The 24,933-nt window shown below is 42.5% G+C and overlaps 1 protein-coding gene across 1 annotated transcript in view; it reads right to left on the minus strand.

Moving 5' to 3' along the window:
- The window catches only part of pcdh11 (protocadherin 11), a 225,023-nt gene that overhangs the window by 65,736 nt on the left and 134,354 nt on the right, over window positions 1-24,933 (minus strand). The window lies entirely within an intron of this gene.

The following is a 24,933-nucleotide window of genomic DNA, read 5'->3' on the forward strand; positions in this document are numbered from 1 at the left end:
ACCTGTTGGCTGTGACCAGCGCTATATGCCTGTCATTACTTAGCAGTTCATACTTCCACGGATGCAGAGCTGTGGAGGGTTTCCTGACTTCGCCACTCTCGCTTCTTCCAGAAGATTAAGTTAATTTTTTTACTTGTGTCTTTGTTTGTATGCGCCTACGTTAAGTACAGTATCTGTGGATGTTTAAAAAAAGCACCACAAAAAAGCACAAAAAATGCACTGTACAAATATACAAATGCACTACAGAGAGAGAGAGCATGAGAGCGATCGATAGAGCAATCTGAGATCTATCTATCTATCTATCTATCTATCTATCTATCTATCTATCTATCTATCTATCTATCTATCTATCTATCTATCTATCTATCTATCTATCTATCTATCTATCTATCTATCTATCTATCTATCTATCTATCTATCTATCTATCTATCTATCTATCTCTCAAATAGATATATATGTGAGTCTCTGGAGGCATGCCATGGAAACAATGAGTCCCAGTCTGGGAATAATGTTTCCCTGGAACTCATCATCACGGAATACAAATACAGTAATCCTCCACTCTATCACGGTTCTTTCGTCACATTCCTGCTGTTGTGGAGATTGTTACGACAGGTGTTGCTCAATTTTTAAAATTTTGTTTCGACAATATTTTTGTTTTCCATCGCTCTTGTTCTAATTCACAATGTTATTTGTGTTCAGGCTTATCATTTTATCGATTTTTATTTAGGATGATATATTTTTCCCAAAACTATCATGACAAACTAAAGTATCATTGATATTTTTACATGTCATAGGAACGTCTTTTGAGTGTACTGAATCAGTTAAATCAGTTCCTTACAAAGTTCCACCCCAATGATTCATTCACCGAATCATTCAGTTCTTTTTCATGAAAAAAGTTTAAGGGCTTTCTCATTCCGTTACTGATTCATCCCTAAGGTTTATATACACTTAACACATTTACCGAAGCACTTTATGCATTGCTGTTGTCATGCCTTTTAAAGTAGAAAAGGTGGAGAGATTAAAAATATAATTTCAAAAAATCCTTTATGAACTCAACAACCAACCATCCTTTTGTGTCTGCTTATGACCAGTGTCTGAGTGTTAAGAAACACAATATACAGTGAAGAAAATAAGTATTTGAAAACCCTGCTATTTTGCAAACTCTCCGACTTAGAAATCATGGAGGGGTCTGAAATTTTCATCATAGGTGCATTTCCACTGTGAGAGAGATAATCATCTTCTTTGTCTTTCGGCTTGTCCCGTTAGGGGTGGCCACAGCATGTCATCTTTTTCCATCTTAGCCGATCTCGTGCATCCTCCTCTCTAACACCCGCAGTCCTCATGTCCTCGCTCACAACATCCATCAACCTTTTCTTTGGTCTTCCTCTTGCTCTTTTGCTTGGCAGCTCCATCCTCAGCACCCTTCTACCAATAAACTCACTCTATCCCCTCTGAACATGACCAAACAATTGAAGTCTGCTCTCTCTAACCTTGTCTCCAAAACATCCAACTTTCGCTGTCCCTCTAATGAGCTCATTTCTATTCCTATCCAACCCGTTCACACCAAGACAGAACCTCAGCATCTTCATTTCTGCTACCTCCAGTTCTGCTTCCTGTTGTTGCTTCAGAGCCACCGTCTCTAATCTATACATCATGAACTATAAACTTTGCCCTTCATCCTAGCGGATACTCTTCTGTCACATAGAACACCAGAAACCTTCCGCCAACTTTTCCATCCCGCTTCGGCCGTTTCTTCACTTCCTTACCACACTCACCATTATTCTGTATTGCTGACTCCAAGTATTTGAAGTTGTCCACCCTCGCTATTTCTTCTCCCTGGAGCTTCACTCTTCCTCCTCCGCCCCTCTCCTTCACGCACATATATTCTGTTTTACTTTGGCTAATCTTCATGTCTCTCCTTTCCAGTGCGTGCCTCCATTTTTCTAATTGTTCCTCAGCTTGCTCCCTCCTTTCACTGCAGATCACAATATCATCTGCGAACTTCATGGTCTAAGGGGATTCCAGTATAACCTCGTCTGTCAGCCTATCCATTACTACCGCAAACAGGAAGGGGCTCAGCGCTGAACCCTGCTGCAGTCCAACCTCCACCTTAAATTCTTCTGACACAACGACGGCACATCTCACTGCTGTTCTGCTGCCATCATACATATCCTGTACTATTCTAACATATTTCTCCACCACACCAGACTTGCGCATGCAGTACCACAGTTCCTCTCTTGGTACTCTGTCATAGGCTTTCTCTAGGTCTACAAAGACACAATGTAGCTCCTTCTGACCTTCTCTGTAGTTTTCCACGAGGATCCGCAAGGTAAATAATGCATCTGTGGTATTCTTTCTCGGCATGAAACCATACTGTTGCTCGCACATACTTACTTCTGTCGTGGGTGTAGCCTCCACGACTCTTTCTCATAACTTCATTGTGTCGCTCATCTTTATTCCTCTGTAGTTTCCACAGTTCTGAATATCACATTTGTTGTTAAAAATGGGGACTAGCACACTTTTCCTCCATTCTTCTGGCATCTTCTCTCCCACTAGTCTTCAATTGAATAATTTGGTCAAAAACTCTACAGCCACCTCACCAAATTGGTTCCATACCTCCACTGGTATGTCATCGGGACCAACTGTCTTTTCATTTTTCAGTGCCTTTTTAACTTCTGTACTAATCAATGCCACTTCCTGGTCATTCACGCTTGCCTCTTCTACTCGACCATCACTCCCATTTTCTTCTTTCATTAACGTATAAAAGTACTCTTTCGATCTACTTAGTACACTACTGGCTCCAGTCAATATATTTCCATCGCTATCTTTAATCACCTCTGGTGCACATCCTTCCCATCTCTATCCCTCTGTCTGGCCAACCTGCAGAGATCTTTTGCTCCTTCTTTCGTATCCAAACTGGTGTACATGCCGTCATATGCCTCTACCTTTGCCCCACGTCACATTTCAATGTATTCCTTCCACCTCTCCTCAGTCCTCTCCATGTTCCACTTCTTCTTCGCTAATCTCTTTCCTTGGATGACTTCCTGTGTTCCACCACCAAGTCTACTTCTCCTCTTTCCTACCAAAAGACACACCAAGTACTCTCCTGCCTGTCTCTCTGAATTCCTTGGCAGTAGTATTCCAGTCTTCTGTGAGCTCTTCCTGACCACCGACAGCCTGTCTCACCTCTTTCCAAAATGCCACACAACATTCTTCCTTTCTCAACTTCCACCACCTGATTCTCTGCTCTACCTTTGTCGTCTTCATCTTCCTACCCGCTACCAGAGACATCTTACAGACCACCATCCTATGCTGTCGAGCCACACTCTCACTACCACTACCTTACAGTCAGTAACTTCCTTCAGATTACATCCTCTGCACAAAATATAGATCCACCTGCATGCTTCTACCGCCGCTCTTGTAGGTCTCTTCTGGAAATCAGTTTTCATCACTGCCAATTCCATCCTTTTTGCAAAGTCCATCACCGTCTGCCCCTCAAAGTTCCTTTCCTGGATGCCGTACTCACCCATCACTTTTTCATCACTTCTGTTTCCTTTGTCAACATGTCAATTTAATTCTGCACCAATCACAACTCTCTCTGTGTCTGGGATGTTCAGGACTTCTTCGTCTAGTTCCTTCCAGAATTTCTCTTTCAACTCGTGGTCACATCCAACCTGTGGGGCATAGCCACTAATCACATTATACATCATACCCTCAATTTCAAATTTCATCATCAACACTCAATCTGACACTCTATTCACCTCCAAGACATTCTTAGCCAGCTGTTCCTTTAAAATAACCCCTATTCCATTTCTCTTCCCATCTACTCCATGGTAAAACCCTGCTCCTAAGCTTCTAGCCTTATTCCCTTTCTACTTGCTCTTTGGATGCACAATATATCAACCTTTCTCCTAATCATCATGTCAACTAACTCCTGAGCTTTTCCTGTCATAGTCCCAACATTCAAAGTCCCTACACACAGCTGTGTGGTGTGGGCATTCCTCTTCTTCTTCTGCCAATTAAGCCATTTTCCTCCTCTTTTTTATCTGAATTTCTACCTACGCCTTGCAGATTAACATTTCCGGGGCGGAAGTAAGAAGCCCGGGCCACGCCCTAACTCTTATGGAATTCGTATGAGGAACGCTAATATATGTTTGGCAATTTTACGCCGGATGCCCTTCCTGACACAACCCTCTACATTTATCCGGGCTTGGGACTGGCCGACAGGTAGCACAATATTGTGCTGCCCAACGGGCTGCAGATAATCAAAAAGAAGAAGCAATCAAATAAACGAAGTCAGCACATAAGATACACGGTTCACATACTACCTAATGTTTGTTAAAGTTAAGGTCAAATGAAAGCAATCACATCAACACAGTCAGCACATAAGGTACGCAAATCACATTCTACCTGTGTGACAATATAAAGGATTTGGCGATTCAAAGGATACGTGGATGGAAGGGAGTCAAACCACATGGCCAGCCGTTGAAGGTTGAGTCCACGTTCGATGTTTGGTCATCATTGTATACTCTACGTAGGTAATGTTGTTAGCGCGCTAGGCTAACTTAGGCCGAGCAGCTTCAACGCGAATGATATGGCACCAATTTGGGGACTAAGATGTACTAAGATAAGACTGGTTAAAATTCCTATAAGTCCTCATGGCCCTCGTTGTACAAGTTATGTAGTTACTCACGTTTGATATTTCTTCAACATTCACAAATTGATCACAAACGCATCTCATTGTTAGCAAGCTAAGCTAAGGAAGACTATGCCGATAAGCAAGTTTCAGTTGACCTTTCAACTCGCTCACTTCTTATGAGTAATCATGAGCTTTGTTGTATACGATACATAGGTTTTGCAGGACGTGTAGACACTAGCGTTTGATGTCATCAGTAAATATTACAAAACAGAAGTGTTTTGTTGTTAGCGGTCCAGGCTAGGATAACCATGGCCGAGCAGCTTCAACGCGAATGATACGGCTCCAATTTGGGAACTAAGATTGCACAGATGGTGATTTTAGTCCACTGAAGTTGTCGCCAGGAGAATCCCATGTCGAGTATTCAAATTCAACAGGATTCATTGAATTACGATCGGACTGCCCAGAGCCTCCTGTTTAAGATGCTACCAGTTTGATGGTCGGACCAAAAGCCTGGGAGAGAGATAATCTAAAAACAAAAATCAAGAAATCACAAAGTATGATTTTTTAATGATTTATTTGTGTGCTACATCTGCAAATAAGTATTTGAACACCTGAGAAAACCAATATTAATATTTGGTACAGTAGCCTTTTTTTGCAATTACAGAGGTTCCTGGAGTTGTTCACCAGGTTTGCACAGACTGCAGGAGATATTTTGGTCACTCCTCCACACAGATCTTTTCTAGATCAGACAGGTTTCTAGGCTATCGCTGAGAAATACAGAGTTTCAGCTCCCTTCAAATATTTTCTATTGGGTTTAGGTCTGGGGACTGGCTAGGCCCCACCAGAACATTGATATGATTCTGACGGAGCCACTCCTTGGTTTTCCTGTCTGTGTGCTTGAGGTCATTGTGATGTTGAAAGACCCAGCAACGACCCATTTTCTATGCTCTGACTGAGAGAAATGCGGTGGATGGATAATTTAATTCATTTTCAAGTTTTGCTTGTTTTCCTGCGCCTGACTGACTCAAAATTAGCTGTTAGCTTGAAGAAACGCCTGCTGGTGAAAGCTATCCCCGTGAGAACGTCACGACGCACTGTTAAAAATGCTCACTGTGTTGTACATCATTCCTCTGACAAACAAATTACTCATTGTACTAGTACGTCGTACCTTGTCGGATCACAAAGGAATGAATTGCTCTTAAGTTCATCAGCACACCAGTTCAGTGAACGGAACACTCAGTTCACTTTATCCTCTCCCCTGAAATAATCGCCCTTCAGGTCCTCAGTTCCTCAGTACACCAGTTCACTTAAAGTCCCACTGACATCCCTATACACATTGTAAAATAGATATTGTTCTGAAAATTACATATAATATTATTTACTTTAATGTCTTTACGTAAAAATAAACATGAGCGGAGAGTTTGTCATTCAAGTCTCACTCGACATACAAGTGGGAGCCATATTGCTTGCTACGTCATTTACAGCTGTCACACTGGTCCAGTCGCCATTGAGAAGACGCTGTGCCACCTGCTATGGGAGACGAACAGAGATTTTTGGATTTTTCCGACCCCCCTTCTGACACGGAAGATCTTTTCGAAGGAGAGAACATTTCACATTCGTGTGAGGTGACTGGGGCTATATTACCCTATCGTTTTGAGCCATATAAAGATGATATGTGAATGACTTCTAACTAACAACAGACTCCTCGACAGTATGTATGACAGTATGTAGTTTACTCAGCCACAAGCGACGACAGCGCCGCAGCCCAGTGCCGGGAGGAGCCACCCCGACCCGGCGCCACGATGAACCACCCCAGCCCGACGCCGCGATGAGCCACCCGGATTGGCCGCGAGCGTTGTCGTCACTTGCTGAAATAAGGATTACGTCGTCCTCCAAAACATTTTTTTTTTTAATCGCTCTATACACACCTACCTGTCATTTGGAACCCACAAAGCTCTCGTCCTTTGCACCTGTGAAATTCATTTTTCACGACGAACCGGGTCTTTTGAAAAGTGCGAAGAGTGAATGCATCCTCCTGAGTGTTCGACCAATATCCAGCAATACAACGAGCCGGCATTTTGGCTAACACGAAGGAACAAAGAGCTACCTTCCCACAGGTAAAACTGGTATAAACGTACAAAACTGAGTGGGCGTCTGCAAATAACGTCACTTCCTGCTTCTTCTCTAAAACAAATCCCTCGAGAAGATTTTGATGGTGGGTGTTACAAAAAGTCACATATGTCAAAATCATGTTGTGTGGTGAAAAAACAGATGGTGTCATGATACTGCCGCTCCAGCATGAGCTGTGCGGGTGTCCGCGCAGGTGCGCTGATTGGAAGGTGCACACCTGCGCCTCATGCAGCCTGATTATGCTGTGGATTTATATGACCGCGATGACAACTGGCCGGCGCCAGTTCGTTGATCTTCATGTCCCGTTCGTGTGCTCCGGTATCCCTGATTGAACATGTGTGTACCGACCTTCGTCCGTTCTCCGACGAACCTTGTAAGCCTGACTCCTTTGTTACTTCTGCCTGCTTTGGTTGTTCTCCTGTGTACCGACTCCTGCCTGTCCGCTCACCTGCTCTCTTCGCCCGACGTCCCAACTACCACTGCTGCACCGGACTGCCTGCTCGATCCCCTCCCTCTGCATATAATAAACGTGTCTCCTTGAACTACCTTGCATCTTCCGAGTCCTGCATTTGGGTCCTACTCTCGTTCCGATGGGTCGTGACAGATTTTTTTAAATTAAAAATATACTAAAAATCATGCTTTTGGTGTCAGTTGGACATTAAGTCCCTTTTCTGCCAGTATGGCGCTGCCTGACCCTTGCTTCTCATTGATCATTAGCTGAGTGATTCACATCTCTGGTGAGTCGCAAATGAGTCGCAAATGAGTCTCACCCCCTTTGCACGCTGAACTCTCATTGGCCATTCACTGAATATTCAGAAGTTGGTGACAAGAGCGCTTCACCAATTCCGTTTCCGCTCCCAGATGAATCATTCACTTCACGTTGGCAGGCGGCGTCCGAGCAAAAACAACAAATCATTTCATAAACTGATTCAGTTAATTCACTGAAAAGATTCATTTTCTGACTGAATTGTTCATGAACGTGACAGCACTAGTTTTTATACCACAGACATAATTAGAGCATAGTGATTCAATTACATTTTTTTAGAACAGTTCACTTTTAATTGTAATTAAAAGAAAAGTGAACATTGACATTGCATTGGAGACCAATAAAATATCTTAGACAAAAAAATATCAACACAGACACCTATGCGTGCAGAACTGGACACACACGCACACACACACACAAACACCTGGTAAATCATACAGAGGGCCACAGCTCTTCACTATCTCTGAATGGTTTAGAGACTTCTTCAGTTCCGATACTGAAGATGACGAGTGGTTTCAGTGAACTGGAGGAGGAGGAATAATAAAAAAAAATGTTTCTGTTATGTTAGAGCAGTTTTACTGCCATGTTAAGGTATGCAAGTAAACATTTACAAAATAAACATTTCCAAAAGCTATCTGTATATGGTCTGTGTATAGTGCATTGTCCAGTGTGGCTAATGTAGGTTAAAAAAAATTCTATGCAAAGTGGATGTGATTTATAATCCAATGCGCTCTGGAAAAGACAGTATTATACAATAGTATAGTTAGTAGATTGTGCAAAACCAAACTGTTCTAATGAGATCATATCAAAAACCAAAAACAGCTCTTTTTTCATCAGTAATGCATTTAAAGGTCAAGTGTCATCCCTACACATTCTAAAATAGATACTGTAATGAAAATTACATATAACATTATTCACTTCAATGTTTATACGAAAAAATAAATATGAGCGGAGAGCGCGTCATCCATGCGCAAAGTTGTGGAAGTATCGGCTGCATCTCCTGTCCGTGACATCACCCCGGACATGCACCATTGAAAACACATGGTGGACCCTACTATGGGAGACAAACACTCCCCTTTTGACACGGAAGCTCTTTTCAAAAAAGAAAAAATCTCACAACTGAGTGAAGTTACCGGCACAATATTACCCTATTGTTTCGAGCCATATTCAGATGATATGCGATCACGGGCAAACCGCCTCCCCGTCCGATCCACTTCCGCGGTGGAGATGAGCCACCCTGGCCAACAAGGCCCACGGCCGCCGCGGCCTTGTCGACAAGGCCGAGCCGGCCGCCGGTCTTGTGGGCCGGGGTGGCTCATTTCCGCCACCAAGGTGGCTTATCACGACGCCGAGCCGCGGCGGCTTTCCGGTGTTGTCGTCACTCGCAAATGAGTGCGCCATAAACAATTGTTTATCGCTGCCGCCATCAGCAGTATTGTTCATCGCGGACGACGGCGCGAGCTATGAACAACCGGCAATAGCGCACTCAGCTGCGTACGATGACCACACCATAAGGTGGCCCAGCTCTGCACCATGATAAGTCACCAAGTCGGCAAAGGCTGCCGCGTCGTGCCTCGCAGACAAGCACGGTTTCTGCCAGGCTGGCTCATACATTCTGCTGCAGCAGCGACAGACTCCCAGAGACTATGTATGAGCCAGCATGGCCGAAGCCGTGCTCATCCGTGAGGCACAATGTGGCAGCCTATGCTGGCAAGCCGTCACGGCACCTGAGAGCCCGACTCGCACATCGACGCATTTAGCACCCCTGTCATATGTACACGGTTCTTTTGTTACATGAGAGACGGATTACGTGGTCGGCCCCAAACTATTATTTTTTTTGTAGCTGTATATACACCTACCTGTCATTTGGAACCCACAAAGCTCGCGTCCTTTCCACGGGTGCAATCTATTTTTCACGACAAACCGGGTCTCCTACAAACTTGTAAATGGTAAATCCATCCTTCCGAGTGTTCAAGCAATGTCCAGCAATGTCCAGCAATGCAACGACCTTCCCGGAGGTAAAACTAATAGAAACAAATGAGTCCACTTGAGGGTGGTCCTGCCATGTACGTCACTTCCTGGTTCTTCTCGAAAACAAATCCCTTGAGAGGATTTTCATGGCGGGAGTTACAAAAAGCTGTATACGTCAAAATCATGTTTTGTGGTAAACATGGGTCCACGTCGGCTGCCGTTTTTTCATTAATAACATACTAAAAATCATGCATTTCATGGCATTGCCTCTTCAAGCTTCCTCTTTACATTATCACTACAAATTGTCACTTTCATACTGAACTAAGAAGAAATACTGAGCGCTACTTTCAACAAAGAAAATGGAGATACATGCAGTATGTGATGAACAGAGCTATAGTTGACACAACATGAGAAAAAAATATATTTTTTTTTCGGCCATACCAAGACTGTTCATTAAGTGAGTGCATGAACCGAGGTAAATTTTCTTCGAGTTTGTATACCAGGTCAAATGTAACATAAGGTCCTACTGTAAAGTCGCCATTTTCCTCTGCATGTCTTGGTAAAAGTATTTACTGTTGCAACCAATGACAACCCTATATTTACTGCCAGAACTCGTTTTCAAAACACCTATTGTATCTCTGCTTTAGACAACACACCTTTAATTTAGTCAAGTAAAAACACACGCTCCATTGAAGTTTTCATCAACCAAAGTGACCACCTTGGAATAAGAACATTAAAAACCTTCTGAGCTGCTGACTGTCTGGTAATGAATCTGATTGAAATATGTATGTCAAAATGGGTAGATAATTTTGCCATTAAACTATCAATTGGGCTGATTTAAATACAAAATGCAAATTGTTTGTTGTAAGTTTGATGTAAGTGCGGTCTAACTTTCATTTTACTCTGCCACATACTGTGACATAAATACTGTTGTCATTACTAAGAGATTATTATGGATTTATAAAACAGTTACAAAATGTATGGACTAGAGCAGGGGTGCCTAAACCTTTTCTCCCAAGATCTACTTTTCAAGCTCCCGCAATTTACCTACTGGGGGAAGGGGAAACAATTTATTCTACACGCTGCTTACACGGTAGTGTGAATTTGTCAAGCAGAGAGATAAGAATTCAATAAAAATGCACAACTGGGCTATGTCACTCACATCAGAACAGTAGACTCATCCAGCTCCAATGAGAAAGCACTCGCAGTCTGTGATGTCCTTCCAAAGCCGCTTGGTCAAATCATCCATGGTTTCATTGCGTATTGTGACAGTATTTTTTTGATAGGTTGTTTAGTACGATATAGTAATGCAGCCCTATGGGGGCACAAACCAGTGCAATCTGTAGGCCGGTCCCAAGCCCGGATAAATGCAGAGGGTTGCGTCAGGAAGGGCATCCGGCGTAAAAACTGTGCCAAACAAATATGAGCGTTCATCTAAAGAATCCCATACCGGATCGGTCGTGGCCCGGGTTAACAACGCCCGCCCCCGGCACTGCTAACCTGCAGGGTGTCGGTGGAAATTCAGCTACTGTGGGTCGAAGACAAAGAAGAGGAGGAAACCGGATCCAGCGTCAGAAGAAAAAGAGGAATGCACAGAGCCTACAACTGAGTGTAGGGACTTTGAATGTTGGGACTATGACAGGAAAAGCACAGGAGTTGGTTGACATGATGATTAGGAGAAAGGTTGATGTACTGTGCATCCAAGAGAGCAGGTGGAAAGGTAGTAAGGCTAGAAGTTTGGGAGCAGGGTTTAAATTATTCTACCACGGAGTAGATGGGAAGAGAAATGGAGTAGGGGTTATTTTAAAAGAAGAGCTGGCTAAGAATGTCTTGGAGGTGAAAAGAGTATCAGATCGAGTGATGAGACTAAAATTGAAATTGAGGGTGTTATGTATAATGTGGTTAGCGGCTATGCACCACAGGTAGGATGTGACCTAGAGTTGAAAGAGAAATTCTGGAAGGAACTAGATGAGGTAGTTCTGAGCATCCCAGACAGCGAGAGAGTTGTGATTGGTGCAGATTGTAATGGACATATTGGTAAAGGAAACAGGGGTGATGAAGAAGTGATGGGTAAGTACGGCATCCAGGAAAGGAACTTTGAAGGGCAGATGGTGGTGGACTTTGCAAAAAGGATGGAGATGGCTGTAGTGAACACTTATTTCCAGAAGAGGGAGGAAAATATAGTGACCTACAAGAGCGGAGGTAGAACCACGCAGGTAGATTATATTTTGTGCAGACGCTGTAATCTGAAGGAGGTTACTGACTGTAAAGTAGTGGTAGGGGAGAGTGTAGCTCGACAGCATAGGATGGTAGTATGTAGGATGATTCTGGTGGTGGGTAGGAAGATTAAGAAGACAAAGGTAGAGCAGAGAACCATGTGGTGGAAGCTGAGAAAGGAAGAATGTTGTGCGGCCTTCCGGAAAGAGGTGAGACAGGCTCTCGATGGACAACCGAAGCTCCCGGAAGACTGGACGACGACAGCCAAGGTGATCAGAGAGACAGGCAGGAGAGTACTTGGTGTGTCATCTGGTAGGAAAGGGGAGAAGGAGACTTGGTGGTGGAACCCCAAAATACAGGGAGTCATACAAGGAAAGAGATTAGCGAAGAAGAAGTAGGATACTGAGAGGACTGAGGAGAGGCGAAAGGAGTACATCGAGATGCGACGTAGGGCAAAGGTAGAGGTGGCAAAGGCTAAACAAGAGGCATATGAAGACATGTACACCAGGTTGGACACGAAAGAAGGAGAAAAGGATCTCTACAGGTTGGCCAGACAGAGGGATAGAGATAGGAAGGATGTGCAGCAGGTCAGGGTGATTAAGGATAGAGATGGAAATGTGTTGACTGGTGCCGGTAGTGTACTAAATAGATGGAAAGAATACTTTGAGAAGTTGATGAATGAAGAAAATGAGAGAGAAGGAAGAGTTGAAGAGGCAAGAGTGAAGGACCAGGAAGTGGAAATGATTACTAAGGGGGAAGTCAGAAAGGCACTACAAAGGATGAAAAATGGAAAGGCAGTTGGTCCTGATGACATACCGGTAGAGGTATGGAAGCAATTTGGAGAGATGGCTGTGGAGTTTTTGACCAACTTATTCAACAGAATACTAGCGGGCGAAAAGATGCCTGAAGAATGGAGGAAAAGTGTTCTAGTTCCCATTTTTAAGAACAAAGAGGATGTTCAGAGCTGTGGGAACTATAGAGGAATAAAGTTGATGAGCCACACAATGAAGTTATGGGAAAGAGTAGTGGAGGCTAGACTCAGGACAGAAGTAAGTATCTGTGAGCAACAGTATGGTTTCATGCCTAGAAAGAGTTGCATTATTTGCCTTGAGGATGCTCGTGGAAAAGTACAGAGAAGGTCAGAAGGAGCTACATTGTGTCTTTGTGGATCTAGAGAAAGCCTATGACAGAGTACCAAGAGAGGAACTGTGGTACTGCATGCGTAAGTCTGGTGTGGCAGAGAAGTATGTTAAAATAGTACAGGACATGTATGATGGCAGCAGAACAATGGTGAGGTGTGCCTTAGGTGTGACAGAGGAATTTAAGGTGGAGGTGGGACTGCATCAGGGATCAGCTCTGAGCCCCTTCCTGTTTGCAGTGGTAATGGATAGGCTGACAGATGAGGTTAGACTGGAATCCCCTTGGACCATGATGTTCACAGATGATATTGTCATATGGAGTGAAAGCAGGGAGCATGCAGAGGAGCAATTGGAAAGATGGAGACATGCACTGGAAAGGAGAGGACTGAAGATTAGCCGAAGTAAAACAGAATATATGTCCGTGAATGAGAAAAGTAGAGGGGGAAGAGTGAGGCTACAGTGAGAAGAGATAGAGAGGGTGGACGACTTCAAATACTTGGGGTCAACAATACAGAGCAATGGAGAGTGTAGTCAGGAAGTGAAGAAACGGGTCCAAGCAGGTTGGAACAGCTGGCGAAAGGTGTCTGGTGTGTTATGTGACAGAAGAGTGTCTGCTAGGATGAAGGGGAAAGTTTACCAAACAGTGGTGAGGCCGGCCATGATGTACGGATTAGAGACGGTGGCACTGAAGAAACAACAAGAAGCTGAACTGGAGGTGGCAGAAATGAAGATGTTGAGGTTCTCGCTCGGAGTGACCAGGTTGGATAGGATTAGAAATGAGCTCATTAGAGGGACAGCCAAAGCTGGATGTTTTGGAGACAAGATTCGAGAGAGCAGACTTCGATGGTTTGGACATGTTCAGAGGCGAGAGAGTGAGTATATTGGTAGAAGGATGCTGAGGATGGAGCTGCCAGGCATAAGGGCGAGAGGAAGACCAAAGGGAAGGTTTATGGATGTGGTGAGGGAACACATGAGGGCAGTTGGGTTTAGAGAGGAAGATGCAGGAGATAGGCTAAGATGGCAAAAGATGACACGCTGTGGCGACCCCTAACGGGACAAGCCGAAAGGAAAAGAAGAAGTTTAGTACGATATAGTGTCTTTTTACTTGGTCCAGCTCATCCACTCATTTTTATACCCGTAAGTTTATAAAACATACATTGGAGGCCAACTTGCTAGTTTGAGAGAGTGTGCCGTTGTGTGCACATACGCAGTGACACATGTTGGGGAGGTCACAATTGGTCTGAAACTGACTGCCAGTCAAGTATTGGGCATACCCAAATCAAGTGACAGAATGGATGGTAGGCTGATGCCTTTTTTTTTTTTTTTTGTCACGTAGTCATGCGATCATCCAACATTACTTTCGTGATTGACTGGTTGATCTCCATCAATGTATTAAACACCCCGGTATATAGGTATATACCACATACAGTAGAGTAATTACTCAGAATTTACATTTTTGGTGCTAAACTTCATTAATAGCAATTGTTTGGGTGTGTTTTTAATGAAAACTGTTTTAAATTGCACCAGAAAACAAACAGAAGTGAGATACATGGCTTTCATCAGACAGAGACAAGATAATTCTACTCATGACTAAGTAAGTTTCTTCTTGCATTTTGTATTGGACAATTGCTGTCTCAAACTCATCAGAATATTGATTGTTCTGAATAAAAGATCATTGCATCATTGAAAGAAAAAATCAGTAAGGGTTAATTTGTGGTTTGAGAGCAATAAACCTCCAGCGATCATCTCCAGCACTAATTTAAACTCTGAAATGGTACATCATTTACAGGTGGATTTCAGAAAATAGTAAATCCATACCAAACCATATTCAATTGATGTCATTTTCTTCTTTCTCTAAATACAGTGAATATCACTGAAAGGTTCTCTTCAACAAATACAAAATCATTTGTATAAGTCATGTGTCCTGAAGTGAGTGTTTTGCTCTGAAAATCAGACTGATTACAAACACTGTTCGACCATGACACTTTTCAGTAGTTTGAAGGAGGGTGGAGAGAGATTTTTGCAAACTGACTGGACTCCTCCAAATCAATAACTTGTCTCTCCCACTCTCTCTGAGACGACTAGTGTGGTATTTGAACCAGATAAAACAAGGCTTCCCCTCCACCTCACCTCCGAGAACTGAGCACTTCCACCAAATCCCAATCGGTTGAGAAGGATACAGATGAGTCCATCTAAATCCCCTCTGACTCAGCTCTAAACCCCCGCTGGTCAAAAAAAAAAAAAGAAAAAAAAAAGAAAAAAAAACGAGAAAAAAAATAAAACCATCTTAAAAGGAACGGTCCAATCTATGTAGGTTAATACTCACTGTTGCTTCATTTAGCTCTGTTGCAGGCCCACTGGGGCAGCTGTGAAAAGTTCTGGGAGCCAGAAGGCACAAAAGCTTTTATTTATTTATTTGAGTGAGAATACATAGCAAGGAGAGAAAACTGGTGCAAATGAAAGCGAACGGACTTTGACGATGATGTTATCTCATACGCTATGGCATAACTAACAAAAAAAATGTACGCTTCGCATGAATGAAACATAGACTATATTGTCACAGTTTGATTAAAAAAAAACTCATCAAATCTGTCACTTTTCATGCAAAGTGGAAATAGACAATGATGTAGATGACATAATTCAAGGTGAAGATTACAATAATGTGTTGTTTACAAACAGCAACCCCATTTAGGGAGAGATTGTAGCTCAGGGGTGTCAAAGTCAGTTTTGTCGCGGGTCACATTGTAGTTACAGTTTCCCTCAGATGGCCGTTATGACTGTGAAACCATTGAAATCTTAAACAGCCTCATCATATTTATACATGAAATTGATGAAACAGTTTTGGAATCAGAAATCAAGGGTAATGGATTTGTCAACTATTGTTTATGGAGGAAACCGGATCCGTTGTCAGAAGAAAAAGAGGAATGCACAGATCCTACGACTGAGTGTAGGGACTTTAAATGTTGGGACTATGACAGGATAAGCCCACGAGTTGGTTGACATGATGATTAGGAGAAAGGTTGATGTACTGTGTATCCGAGAGAGCAGGTGGAAAGGTAGTAAGGCTAGAAGTTTAGGAGCAGGGTTTAAATTATTCTACCACGGAGTAGATGGGAAGAGAAATTGAGTAGGGGTTATTTTAAAGGAAGAGCTGGCTAAGAATATCTTGGAGGTGAAAAGAGTATCAGATCGAGTGATGGGACTAAAATTTGAAAATGAGGGTGTTATGTATAATGTGGTTAGCGGCTATGCTCCACAGGTAGGATGTGACCTCGAGTTGAAAGAGAAATTCTGGAAGGAACTACATGAAGTAGTTCTGAGCATCCCAGACAACGAGAGAGTTGTGATTGGTGCAGATTGTAATGGACATATTGGTAAAGGAAACAGGGGCGATGAAGAAGTCATGGGTAAGTACGGCATACAGGAAAGGAACTTTGAGGGACAGATGGTGGTGGACTTTGCCAAAAGGATGGAGATGGCTGTAGTGAACACTTATTTCCAGAAGAGGGAGGAACATATAGTGACCTACAAAAGCGGAGGTAGAAGCACGCAGCTGGATAATATTTTGTGCAGACAATGTAACCTAAAGGAGGTTACCGACTGTAAAGTAGAGGTAGGGGAGAGTGTAACTCGACAGCATAGGATGGTGGCGTGTAGGATGACTCTGGTGATAGGTAGGAAGATTAAGAAGACAAAGGTAGAGCAGAAAACCATGTGGTGGAAGTTGAGAAAGGAAGAATGTTGTGCGGCCTTTCGGAAAGAGGTGAGACAGGTTCTCGATCGACAGCAGAAGCTCCCGGAAGACTGGACTACGACAGCCAAGGTAATCAGAGAGAGAGACAGGGGAGTACTTGGTGTGTCTTCTGGTAGGAAAGGGGAGAAGGAGACTTGGTGGTGGAAGCCCAAAATACAGGGAGTCATACAAGGAAAGAGATTAGCGAAGAAGAAGTGGGACACTGAGAGGACTGAGGAGAGGCGAAAGGAGTACATCGAAATGCGACGTAGGGCAAAAGTAGAGGTGGCAAAGGCTAAACAAGAGGCATATGAAGACATGTACACCAGGTTGGACACGAAAGAAGGAGAAAAGGATCTCTACAGGTTGGCCAGACAGAGGGATAGCGATGGGAAGGATGTGCAGCAGGTAAGGGTGATTAAGGATGGAGACGGAAATGTGTTGACTGGTGCCAGTAGTTTATAAATAGATGGAAAGAATACTTTGAGAAGTTGATGAATGAAGAAAATGAGAGAGAGGGAAGAGTTGAAGAGGCAAGTGTGAAGGACCAGGAAATGGCAATGATTAGAAAAGGGGAAGTCAGAAAGGCACTACAAAGGATGAAAAATGGAAAGGCAGTTGGTCCTGATGACATACCAGTGGAGGTATGGAAGCAATTGGGAGAGATGGCTGTGGAGTTTTTGACCACCTTATTCAACAGAATACTAGCGGGCGAAAAGATGCCTGAAGAATAGAGGAAAAGTGTTCTAGTTCCCATTTTTAAGAACAAAGGCGATGTTCAGAGCTGTGGGAATTATAGAGGAATAAAGTTGATGAGCCACACAATGAAGTTATGGGAAAGAGTAGTGGAGGCTAGACTTAGGACAGAAGTAAGTATCTGCGAGCAACAGTATGGTTTCATGCCGAGAAAGAGTACCACAGATGCATTATTTGCCTTGAGGATGCTCGTGGAAAACTACAGAGAAGGTCAGAAGGAGCTACATTGTGTCTTTGTGGATGTAGAGAAAGCCTATGACAGCGTAACAAGAGAGGAACTGTGGTACTGCATGCGTAAGTCTGGTGTGGCAGAGAAGTATGTTAAAATAGAACAGGACATGTATGATGGCAGCAGAACAATGGTGTGGTGTGCCTTAGGTGTGACAGAATAATTTAAGGTGGAGGTGGGACTGCATCAGGGATCAACTCTGAGCCCCTTCCTGTTTGCAGTGATAATGGATAGGCTGACAGATGAGGTTAGACTGGAATCCCCTTGGGCCATGTTGTTTGCAGATGATATTGTGATATGCAGTGAAAGCAGGGAGCAATTAGAAAGATGGCGACATGCACTGGAAAGGAGAGGAATGAAGATTAGCCGAAGTAAAACAAAATATATGTGCATGAATGAGAGAGGTGGAGGGGGAAGAGTGAGGCTACAGGGAGAAGAGATAGCGAGGGTGGAGGACTCTAAATATTTAGGGTCAACAATCCAGAGCAATGGTGAGTGTGGTAAGGAAGTGAAGAAATGGGTCCAAGCAGATTGGAACAGCTGGTGGAAGGTGTCTGGTGTGTTATGTGACTGAAGAGTCTCTGCTAGGATGAAGGGCAAAGTTTACCAAACAGTGGTGAAGGCCGGCCATGATGTACGGATTAGAGATGGTGGCTCTGAAGAAACAAGAGGAAGCAGAACTGGAGGTAGCAGAAATGAAGATGTTGAGGTTCTCGCTCGGAGTGAGCAGGTTGGATAAAATTAGAAATGAGCTCATTAGAGGGACAGCCAAAGTTGGATGTTTTGGAGATAAAATTCAAGAGAGCAGACTTCGATGGTTTGGACATGTTCAGAGGCGAGTGAGTATATTGGTGGAAGGGTGCTGAGGATGGAGCTGCCAGGCAAAAGAGTGAGAGGAAGACCAAAAAGAAGGTTTATGGATGTGGTGAGGGAAGACATGAGGGCAGTTGGGGTTAGAGAGCAAGATGCAGAAGATAGGCTAAGATGGAAAAAGATGACACGCTGTGGCGACCCCTAATGGGACAAACCGAAAAGAAAAGAAGAAGTTCATGTTTGGTCAGAAAAAATGCTTGCAAAATCTCAATATTATCATTTATGATATGACTGGAATTTTAGTACAGATTTTAAGAAAAATCATGGAAGTTGATACACATTATTTGCCTTTGCGAGCCATATAAAATCATGCAGCGGGCCAGATCTGGCTCTTGGGCTTTGAGTTTGACACCTTTGCTGTAACAGAATAGAGGTGGAGAAACCTAAAGGCAGTAACATTTTTTTCTTGAGCATTAGAAAACAACTAAGAAAGAGACAAAATAAATAAGAGAACTAATTAGTGGTAGCTTGCCAGCATTTATCAATGTTATTATTATTATTATATACATATACAATTTTGATAAAAAAAAAAAAAAAACTGGTACAGCAGCCTCCACACAAATCTTATTACATTATTTCACGAGGCACAAGTGAAATTCTTCTGAGCTAGTTGAATGGATTCATTATATCACATACTACATGTGTAACATTCACAGTTAACATTTTACTTTGTTCAATATCCATCACACAGATATAGATAGAATAAGGCAGCAAAAGAATAGTGTGCCTGAGAGTAAAAATATGTAAGGTCATGATGTAAAATAAATGAAAAATGATTCCCCCCTCCCCATCTTTCTACAAGCAGTAGCAACGTCGCCTTAAGCACGGGCCTTTGTTCTTAATCAGCCCACTGATGCTTATAGTTGTCCAAAGTGAAAGGTTGTTAAAAGTGTGTCACGGCTGATAGGAAGCAACTTTATCAAATTGTCAATGCATTAATCAGCTACAAGGACCCAGCCATTTTCTGAGCCGCTTATCCTCATGAAGGTCACGGGAGTGCTGAATGAAGCCTATCCCAGCTATCATCATCAGGCAGGATGCAGTGCACACCCTGAACTGGTTGCCAGCCAATCACGGGGCACAATGAAACAAACAAGTATTTGTACACACACTCACACCTACGGGCAGTTTAGAGTCTTCAATTAATACATGTTTTTGGAAACCAGAGTGCCTGGAAAACAGCAGGCACGGGGACAACTTCCAAACTCCATGCAGGCAGGGTCGTGATTTGAACCCCAGTCCTCAGAAGTGTGAGGCTAGCTTGTGGTCAGTTAATAATCTGCTTCTTGCTCCAGTAGATGTTCAACTTTTTGCCTTCATGTCAGTTCGGTCTTTCCCCCTAGTCACTGATGATACGGTAATACTAATTACAGCTAATTGTTCTATGCTGAATGGATTTAGTCACGTTGCAAATGATATGCCATTGGTCAGTGTCACAGTGTTTCCACAGAAAAATTTGATGTGGGAGCGGAAATTTGCACAGATTAATGTAATCAAGAAGCAGATTCATTACTTCTAATTGCATCTGAGAAGCCTCTAAGTGAAACTGAGATATGAATAATGAATGCTAGCTAACTGTACACACCAGGAGTTTGTCATATAATAGTGTGCATGAGGGGTAAAACACACACACTGGAGTTTCACTGGTGTACTGAGGTTGGTACCTCTTTGCTCCAATCACACTCATAAAGCCTCCCCATTAAATCCCTTTATTCATGCGCAGATTGTGTCTAGACAGATGAATTCCAGTCTTACTGTAAGCTTGGCATTGGCTGTGAGACACAATGGGTAGAGATTTTAGAAAAAAAAATCACATAGTGCCAGAGTTTATTCATTGTGTTTTATTTTTTTATGTTTTGTACCAGATCAAATGAAGTGGCTCTTTCCACACGTAATGAGAAGGGTGGTCAAAAGACACAATGATAGAAAAAGCTGATAAAACATTTGGGAGCATTCAAAATGTTACTCTCACATGCACATGGCAAGACTTTAAGCAGATTATTAGTGTGCTGGAAAAAAGATAAAACTGCTGCGTAAACTTCAGAAACAATATTGCACATAGTGAAAATTATTTAGATATAAAAGGGAAAAAGAAACATCGATTGAATTCTATTAAGTTGAAGCAAGTCCCCTTTATAATTCATTGAATTTATAATTCAGTAAAGCCTATTTAAAACCATAATCTTATTATAGTTGTAGTGTTTAAAGGGACTTAAAAAGGGGGTGGTCTTACTTTAATAGCAGATTTAGATTTGCGACAGACAAGGCCTAAGCTGGTCATTTGAAAGCCATATGCCACAGATCAAGACTATACTTCTGCAAAATGTTACATTGTTTGGGAGAAACACAGAAAAATGCTAACTTGTACACTATGATACAGTATATGAAACACAAAGTAAAACCTTGACAATTTTCTTCCAAAAAGATATAAATTAATACAGTATTTTTAAAAAATCATATGAGCCCCTACTATTATTTTTTGTTTTTGTTTTTTGGAGGTCAGTGCAAATAATTTAAATGATGGTATTTGCTGCATATAACGTAATCCAAGTATTATGTTTTTTGAGTTTATGATGGAGCTCATAATTCAGAAAAACTGATCTCAGCATCAATTTTCAGCATGGCCCATACACTTTCGAAATGCAAAAAACAACACATTGTTTGTTAAAAAAAATCTATCCATTCATCTTCTTAACCACTTATCCTCACAATGAAATCAGAATCCATTTATCCATCCATTTTCTTAGCTGCTTGTCCTCACGAGGGTCACGAGAGTGCTGGAACCGATCACAGCTGTCTTTGGGCAGGAGGGAGGGTACACCCTGAACGAGTTGCCAGCCAATTGCAGGACGAACAGACAAGTGCCATTTGCACCTATGGGCAATATAGAGTTTTCAATTAACCTAACATGCACGGTTTTGCGATGAGGGTGGAAACTGGAGTGCCCGGAGAAAATCCATGCAGGTGAGATTGGAACCCGCGTCCTCAGAACTGCCAGGCAGACACCAACTACTTTCCCGAAGTGGCGGCAACTGAAAATGTTGTGTATGATATTATTATTGACTAAGCTGTTGAACTAAACATCACAGTTTTGTTTTGTGATTAATCAGCACAACTGTATGGGACAACGTTCCCCCTCCAGGATGGGTTACCAATATTTGAAGTCATGTGTGTGTGTTTTTCTGGGTTCCTCCCACATCCTGAAAACACGCATGCTCTGTTAATTGAAGACTAAACTGCCCATCGATCTGAATGTTAGTATGAATGGTTGTTTGTTTATATGTGCCCTGCGAGTGGCTGGCGACTAGTTTAGGGTGTACCACTTTTCTTGACCAAAGATAGCTGGGATAGGTTTTGCGACTATAGGGAGGATAAGTGGTTAAGAAGATGGATGGATAATTTTTGACCGCATACAATGTGTTTGTCGTCTGTCACCCTTTTTGTCACTAAATATACTTCCAAAGGTGCTACTGACCTGAAAATGTCAGCAGAGGTTGGGAACAAAATCCACCAGTTGAACAAATAAATTAATTGTGTAAAACTGAAAAAATGTGAAATGACTGGAAAAAAGCTAAAAAAAAAGAAAAGGTATTGTGCACAGGAAGAAAGGGAGATACAAAAAGGCATGGAAAGTCAAACAACACCTCAAATCCATCAGTAAGGTGTCGTTGCTGGTTTCACTTGGTGTGGAGCAAGCTTTAGCCACCTTACTGCATGACATTCTTACATATGATAGGGTCAACATACAAAGGATACATCTTGAGTCTTTGTATCGTCTCATAGTTTTTGGGGTTTTTTTTGTGGGGGAAGGGGTGAAGGAAGAACTAGACTTGTACGATGTTTTGTCTTTTTTTAATGCTGTAGGATAGCATGAAGGAATTAATTTGGATTTTAAGATGTAACAGAAAGGAATTATTAATATTATACTTAATAATAATAATACAATATTAATAGGGCGGCCTGGCGGAGCAACTAGTTAGAGCATCTGCTTAACAGTTCTGAGGACTGGCATTCACTGCTCGTGACCATAGATGAGGGTATAACTGTATGTCGACTAGTAAATTGAGAGCTTCACCTTTCAACTTAGCTACAGTGGCATAATTTACAGTGCATGTCTAAGTGCTCACTTCCGTAAATAATACACATAAATGTAACACAGTTGAGGTGTCTTAAGATGATTCTTCCTCCCTCATTGGTTTGAATGCAAGCATTACTATACTGCCAATTGTTGTCTTTATTTAATGCACTGTGCACCTCTAATTTATACCATATTTATTGCTCTATGCTTGGACTGTCGCATAGATTTACCACTGGTGCATTTAATTTAATTTATTTATTTTTTGCACTCCTGTTGTCTCATTGGAGGATGTCCACTTCTATGAATTCAGTTTATAATTTAGTCGCATTGGAAGATGCCCGATTCTAATTGGATTTTTATCTACAGAAGGCCTGATCCTGATCCGATATGTTTTTTCCCCCTTACACTTCCATCAGACGGCACCAAATGCTGCTATTCTCTGCAAAAGAAATTTATAAATTTATAACATTTTAAACACCTACATTTTTCCTGATCATCAGACACATTTTCCTATGTAATATTGAGGTTTCTGTTCTTAATTGATATCCAGTATGTGTATGGAATTACTGAATGTACTGTTCTGACTTTTACATCCATCCATCCATCCATTTTCTGAGGCACTTATCCTCACAAGGCTCACGGAAGTGCTGTAGCCTATCCCAGCTATCAATGGGCTGGAGGCAAGGTACACCCTGAAGTAGTTACCAGCCAATTGCAGGGCACAGAGAGAGAGACAACAGTCTGGAGTGCCCGGAGAAAACCCACGCAGACATGAAGAGAACATGCAAACTCCACACAGGTGGGGCTGGGATTGAACCTGGGTCCTCGGCACTGTGAGGCCAACTCTTTACAGCAGTACCACCGTGTCGCCGACTTTATATTGTCGTGATCCTGCCGCTGCAGCCCGGGCTGTGCGGGTGCCCGCGCGGCCGCACTGATTGGGAAGCACACACCTGTGCTTCATGCAGGCTGATTATCCCCTGTATATATAGGACACCGATGACGACTGGTTCTCCGCCAGATCGTTGAGGTTCATGTCCCGTTCCAGCACTCTCGTATCCCTGTATCCCGTGTATACCGACCTTTGCCTGTTCTCTGACCAACCCCGTAAGCCTGACTCCTTTGATGCTCTTGCCTGCTTTGATCGATCTTCCGTGTACTGACTCCTGTCTGCCCATTGACCTGCTCTCTACGCCCGACGTCCCAACTACCTCTGCTGCACCTGACTGCCTGCCCGATCCCCAACCATTTAATAATAAAGGTTTTTCCCCGAACTACCTTGCATCTCCCGAGTCCTGCATTTGGGTCCTACCTCCATTCCGATGGTTCGTGACATATATTAAACTGTTATTACACAAGTGTTCACTGTCCAAATGTGTCCACATAGAAATGTCTGTGCAAGAGGCCGGCCTGTCATTTAAAACGAATGTGCTTTTACAAATATTATCCCAACAGCAAAGTACAGTAGGTAAGTACTGCAGTCAATTGAGCAGGTGGATGTAATATGAGATGTTTATGTCAATGAATATCAATGAGATGATGAGCAATTCAGTCTTTGTGTGTGAATTAAAATATTCTGTCACCATGGTGAATATCTTAGAGTGAAGGAGCGGTTTGATCACTGGTTGTGTCTTTGCTTAAGCATTTAAAAAAAGTCACTGCTTCACAGGTGTGTAAGTGAATAGGAACGTCATCTTTTCTTGTAAATATAAGATTTCTCAGTGCATCGTCCAAGTCTTCAATCAGAAAACTAAACGTGAAGAATATCAGAAATGGGAGGTGACCTTTGCATGTAAATGAACAAAAAGCCATCGATGGGGTGTCATCCGTCTCGTCTAATGTCGAACAAATGTATTCACAATCACACTCACGCTGACACCCCGGGCCCAGACCTGTCAGCACAGATGCTGGGGAGGAAGATGCACCAAGGACTGTTGTCTCACTTACAGCAATAGCACATGAAGTGTATGAAAAGCAAATTCATCCTACCTGTCCTGTAGATTTGAGCTATATTTAAATTGAGAACACACACACAACACACTCTCATAGTCTGACAAGTAACTCTGGAAAAGCATGCCTTGCATGTTGCATTTGGACAATGACGGGAATGACTCGACCCACTGTGCAATATAGAGTATAAAGTAACGATGCCAGCAAAAGGTATGACAACATTTACTGACCAAAATAAATTATGTTGGCATATTATATGGCTATGACACATTGAATAGGCAGTCAAAAACTTGTCCGTGTTGTGGTGTATTTACTCTATGGTGATTCTTTACTTTTATCAGTACTAACTATGGAGAGAAAGAGTGGGTGTATGCTTCATCCTCCTCCATCCTTTTCCTGTCAGCCAATTAATTCAGCTTTTTTTTTTTTTAAATGTGTACGTTTGTGACTT

The sequence above is a fragment of the Syngnathoides biaculeatus genome, chromosome 11 (genome assembly GCF_019802595.1).
Source record: "Syngnathoides biaculeatus isolate LvHL_M chromosome 11, ASM1980259v1, whole genome shotgun sequence".
Classification (NCBI taxonomy): Eukaryota; Metazoa; Chordata; class Actinopteri; order Syngnathiformes; family Syngnathidae; genus Syngnathoides; species Syngnathoides biaculeatus.